This window comes from Xiphias gladius, chromosome 1, assembly GCF_016859285.1.
Source record: "Xiphias gladius isolate SHS-SW01 ecotype Sanya breed wild chromosome 1, ASM1685928v1, whole genome shotgun sequence".
Taxonomy (NCBI): domain Eukaryota; kingdom Metazoa; phylum Chordata; class Actinopteri; order Istiophoriformes; family Xiphiidae; genus Xiphias; species Xiphias gladius.
This window is the reverse complement of record NC_053400.1, coordinates 12,589,780-12,596,380: the sequence shown is the minus strand read 5'-3', so window position 1 is coordinate 12,596,380 and position 6,601 is coordinate 12,589,780.

Sequence of the window (6,601 nt, the reverse complement as noted above, 5' to 3'; positions counted from 1 at the left end):
TACGACTGTCAACAGGATACAGATATGTTTGTCCCATTTTGCATTGAAATGCTGCCCTCTTGTGGCCAGTCACAGTTTGACACCGAACCATCCCAACTAGATGAGGAACCAGCAGGTTTCAATGTGGTAAACTTGCTAAAGTTTACCACATTAAGGTTCCTAACATCTTAATCATGCATGTTATTTAGAAAGATGAAAAACAGATTTTTTTTAGCATACATTTTCATGTGTATAGACTGAAATTGAACCAAGTGAACTAATGATAATTGGCCCAAGATCTTGTGCACTAACTGGGATGAAACTGGAATCAGCAAATTAAGATACTGAATTTTTTATCATGCATACTAGCCCAGCGGAAGTATGTTTACTCAATTTTGATGCACTTGTACTTATTGTACTTTCCATTTTATGTTAGTTTATACTCACAGCCCACAACATTTGACAGGGTAATACTGGAGCTTCCACGTTTTCAAATTTTGGCTGATCGGTCAAGATTAATTCACTATCTTCCAAAGGTAAGCCAAAGACCTTTAACACTGAAGACTAAAATAAGATAGAAGTGACACGAAAAAGTACTAGTAAAAGTCTATAGGCAGGTTACAAATACTGTATGTTTCTGACTCAGCCTTAGAAAACTCACCAGAAAAAAGGGTCAAAACCTGGCTCTAAAGTGTATGACAAATTAGGGGGAAAACACGTAGCTCCTAAATGATGGAAAATGTATAAATTAAATATATGAAATACAAAAGTATATGAGCAGGTCTGTTGTGCGTGTGATGTCTGTGTGCAGCGGTGTGAAAGATAAACCAGAAAACAAAGAATAATGGCACCAGAGAATAATGGCAGGCAAAGAGATGAGAGTGAGAGGATCTTGCAGGTCTGATTTATGGACTCCTGAGCCCAGCGTACTCAGGTGTGCTGCGTCTCTGACAAGGACTGAGCGCCACCCTCTGACTTCCAGGAACAAAAGGAAAAAGCCCAATCAGAGAAGAGAAGATATGGCCAACCCTGAGACCATCACAAGACAAACTAAATGGTTATGATTCAGAAAAAAATATTTTCTTGTAAAATACCATTTAATGAGCCCTTTAGCAAATATAATAAAAATACATTTTTTTAAAGAGCAGCTTAATACAAATGAACCAATATGTGCAGAGTGATTAACAGTTTTCAGACCAAGATAAAATATGCAATTGAGTGGTCATGATGAACCTGATAACAGCCCACATTTGACTAAATATTGCTAGTATGATCATTTTTTAAAGTAACTAAAGTTTTTCTCCATCGGTGTGCACCCTAAAACTTTCGGACTATGTCGTGGAAGAATACTGAGTACAAAATAGTACATAAACCCACACAGAGACCCACAAGATGAATGTATTTCATAAAGAGCTCAGTACAGGGCCTCCAAAGCAACTCCAGCTGCGTGAAGAGCGTAATACATACGAATGAGAACATGGCAGAAGCAAAAGGTCATGGCGCACCACTGCTGTAGTGGCTGAGGCGCACTACAGCAGTGCACAAACTGTATGAGACCTGCCTGTCCCCTTACCATGCTCCAACGAATTAAACAAGACCAAATACATTAGCACCAAAAAAGTAAAAAAGAAAAACCATAGGAAATGTTCCTACTATCCTAATTGTTAAGTCATTAATAATTTATATTTTACACCATTTTACATGTGCCTGACATGGTATTATACTGTATATTATATATTATAGATAACACATTATTGGATGGGTTGATACATTTACATATTCTCCCTTCATTTTCAATCTTATTTTGTAAGAGACAGTAAATGCTGGTAATTTTGAGCCATTTTTTTGGTGGGGGGGCATTGCAGAAAGCAGAAACTGGCATATTTTGTATGGTTAGAGTCACCTCCATACTCTGCTACTGAGAAATGTTTAGTATTTTACCTGCCCAGGGACTGCAGAAAGAAAGAAACTAGTAGCTGAACCTGCTATAAAGCTTCTCTCTTGTCTTGTAGGGCATTCATCTTTTTAGCCTCACTAGGCCTCTGTAAGAAATGTAATCACTTGATATCCCTTAACTTATCAAATATTTTCAAATTTCCTGCGACCTAAAAACCTGTAACCATGATACCAGGGGGTTGGCAGGTGGAGCGGGATTTACCGTATGTTATGGTACTGTCATGGTCAACATTTAATCAGACTGAACTCTGCGTGAACACAGTATTAATGTAGCCTCTTTCTTTCTCTCCTGCTTGTATTATTTCAGTATGAGTTTACATCAACAAGGACAGAGACAAAGTCAATACTTTTTCAACCAGAGGTCAATCCCATCTTCACTCTAAAGGGCATTAGCGGGTTTTGGCAGTTCACTGCTCAGTTATTCAGACAGATTGATCTCTTTGCAGGCACTTTTTTTTATATTAACCTCTACCATTGTCGTTGCCGCTGCCAGTAATGCAGTGGCTCTTTATGGAAGTTCTGAATACATAGCAAACGGAGTGTTACCAAAGCAAAATGCCATTTGGTGGATGGTGCGCTACAGCTGTGTGCACACAGTGTATGAAACCATACAGCTCTGCCTCTCCCTTTAACAAGCTCCACTGAATTACACAAGAACAAATATATGAGCACCAGAAAATGTAAAGACTGTTTGACCTGCTGTGTTTCCAAGAAGTCTGTGTAGCTCCCGAGAGCCAGATAAAAACTGACCCATAGCCTGAGACACTGAACTTTTTAGACTTGGGAAAAATTCCTTCCTAGCCTGTGTGATTTCTGTCTTTTTAGTTTATCGTCAAAAAAATACATATCAGCTGAAGGCCTTGATTTCTTCAGTTTCTGCTGTGCATATTTTAAACACACTAAAGTTAAATACCTTTATAAAAGCCTTTGAAACAGTAATTGAAGAGCTACAAAATACTAGTGATTATTTTTTGTAACCCTACTTATATGACATTTTAATAAATGTTGCCATGGATACTGAATGATTGAAAACTAGTGAAATGTATAACCTGTCATCACTTTAGTTTACTTATATGTTTGACTATTTATCGGTAAGAGTTGGTCTACATCTATATTTCACCTTCACCAGAATTTGTTTTAGTCTCACTTCAGGTACTGAGTGTATGACAAAATACACATATCCATTTCCAGTTGAACCATTACATTTATTAATTGTTTACACAGTAGAAATTTGAAGCTGCACAGTCATTTTTTTGGTTCACTCTCACCACTCTCATCGGTATCTCTTTCAGTCACAGTAACTGTTTTCAACAAACAAAACTCTAAAAATTGCTACCTTCCAGTACCAAACGGCAGACAGACACAGTAAGACACTAGGTGGTTAGCAGAATATGTAGCAGCTAAAGAGCCAGATATTTCCTTCAAGAGCTGGTGGAGGCCAAAACAGAGCTACAAGAGGGAATATTGGACCTACAGTCATCAGGTTGGACAGAAGCACAACTCCAATTAATTCTTAATGTTGCTCCATATCATATCTCCGGTGGAAACTGTTTGCTAACATGTTTGCCATCAACTCTATATGGTAATGTTGTGTTTACAGCTTTTTGAGTTGCCACCAAGAGGTAAAAAAAATAATACTCAATTGATGAAGTTTAAAAGATATTTTAAAATCACTAAATATATTTTAAAAACATTATGTATTCTGAAACATTTTAAAATGTTTTGTTAATATGTTGCTTTAGGTGGTTTTGATGCAGTTTACTGTTACCATTTCACAAGGTGAAATGTGCCAAAGGTTGTGTGGGCAGTACTATAATTATTACTTATATACATATAATTATATATATTAATTCTAATTATTCTTAATCTATTATTAGGCCCTATTGTAGGTATGGGCCCATGACACCAAGAGGGCAAAGAACAGTGTGTCCCAGCGACCCAGAACCACCCCCCTCCCCACCCTTACCTGCACACACAGACACACACACACACACACACACACACACACACACACACACACACATACACACACACACACACATAGCAAAGTGACTCCTCTTGCAAGACATTGCTAAGCAACCAACTAACCGGCATGTTTGGCCTTTATAGCCTGATCCCATAACCGCTCCTGAATACAGATGTTGAACCTATATTTCACAAGAAATCATTAACATAATTTCTCTGTTGGTTCATTTAATTTTTCTGTAATAGATTACCAATGTTTATTTCCATAAAATATTTCCTGTGTCTGTCTTTCTAATAGAACAAAAAAAAGGAAAAAAAAGAAAAAAAAGGAAAAAAAGGAAAAAAAGAAGGAAAAAAAAGAATAACATTTCAATCTGAATTATTTTTGTTCATGTCACAGGGGCTCTGATAGCATGTAGTATGACATTATATTATGAATCACATCATTACACATTGTATGTCTGCAGTGTTGAGTATTTTTCTATTTGTATAACTTGTTTTTCATACTACACACCCTTGTCACTACTCATGACCTCTCACTGAATATTCCACATTCTGCCCTTGGTCCCTTTAGTTTTGCTTGAGTGGCCTTATGAATGTATGACTCGAGCAAATCACCCATTCAGTGTAAGGCGACCAAGGGTGAAGATACATGTGGTCATCTTTTTAATCGAGATTTACTCTGTGATGACATCCAGTATAGTCCTCAGCACCAATTAGCTAATAGCCTGTCTGCCTGCTTGACCGAGATGTAATCAGATGGTTATTGAACCTGATATTTCAAATTCATCAGTTTCACATTCCACAGACAGCTGTAAATGTTGAAAATCAAAAAACACGAAAGACAGATGGACAATGAGCTCAAGTGCAGATCATTTTGACAATTACTGGCAGTGCTGCAATATTTGGCTGAGGATACATACATTATGGTGGGGTTTAGTAGGAGTCAGTGGGTTAAATATAGCATCATTATGTCAAGGAGAAATGTGCACAGCTCAAAAAATGTATTCAGTGTGGATTATCCACATTAATTATCAGAAGTGATTTCGTTTCCTCTCACTAATGCAGACTGATTTGATTATAATCAGTGCCTTTTTCAATTTTCCCATTTCTTTATATGATTTAGGAAGGAATATCTGCAACTCTGTAATGGATAAATGTGATCTTCACAGCAAGGCATAGAAAGCCAATATTAACCATATGGTGATGGATTTTCAAATGTACATGGAGACTTCCCGGCTAACCCCTGAAGCTAAGCAGCACCAAAAACTTGAGATAAACACAGCAGCTGCCTCGCCTCGTTTGACCCTGACCTGCTTACCCGGCTGCTTCAGCTGTAGGCAGCTTGGGGTTTTTTGCTTTAAATGTGACACTTTCAAATCTGCCGTCTCACTGAAGCACCCTCAAACTGCATGGGTACTGCACTGTTTTGATAATAACTGTCATGTTGTTTGCCATGCATTCAAGGTGTGGAATATTTCAGATTTAAGCAGTAACAACATAATTATATCTATAGATCTATGCATAGATATTTCCCCGGAATCTGTTCCAGGACAGGTCTGATGTAAATTTGCAGTGAATTTTACGTTGTCCATTCGTATAAGTCTATTTGTATGCAAATCTATGTTCCACAAATGTTGGTGCTCACTTTCAGAACAGGAATTCATATACTTTATAGATTGCTTAACCAAACCAGGCATAGACTGCTGAACTACACACGCCCGCACAACCATGCACACACACACACACACACACACACACACACACACACACACACACACACACACACACACACACACACACAAAATGAAAGCAAACAGGGAGGAAAGTCTGCTGCTTCAAGTTCATCAGTGAAAACGTATAATAAAAAAGGAGATTTACTGGCACATCAAAGGCATAACTTGGGAAATATGCTTATTCGTTATCTTACTGAGAGGTAGATGAAAAGGGTGATACCAGTCTCATGACTGTACGGTAAATATGAAATGAGCTAGTGGCCAGTATGCCTGCCTGGCCCTGTCCATAGGAAACAAAATTTGCCTACCAGCAACTTTAAAGCTCAGAGACACGTTAGAAAACACTGAATTTATGACAGTTTGAGAGAGAAAAAATGTTATGGTCATCAGGTTTAATTTTTGGTTCTGAGCTTTATGGCATGGTAGTACCAGAATAAGTGAAAATGGAAAAAAATAGTACTAGAAATAGTCTAGAGTGATGAAGTCTGCAGCCTCTTACAAAACATACAAGGAAAATTAAGCCCCTGCTGGCCAGGAATCAGCGCCTGAAAGAGCCTTCTCCACTGCGTCAACTCTCCGCTTTGAGAAAATAGAAAAATGTTCCTTTTCAGACTAATGGTAGAACCTTTCTCTGCTGTAGTCTACTGATTAGCTTTTCATTGATTCTGAAATTAGTTCATTCAAGCTGTTTACATGCATCAGAGAAGGCTCTATTTCCATTGTCATTTTGCATAATTGAATATATTATCATATTCACTTCCTTCATGGGATAAAAGGAAGATCAGTCTATTTTTCTCTATCATGAACCACTGACACTGGTCCATGATATTTCCGCTGGTTCCCTGTTACTTTCCAAACCTTTTGACAGTCTTGTCAATGCTGAGATTCATATCTAAAGTGTAAAATAGACTAAAATATCTTGAAATGATTGATGATACTGTATAAAAATGAGTGTGGAGAGACTC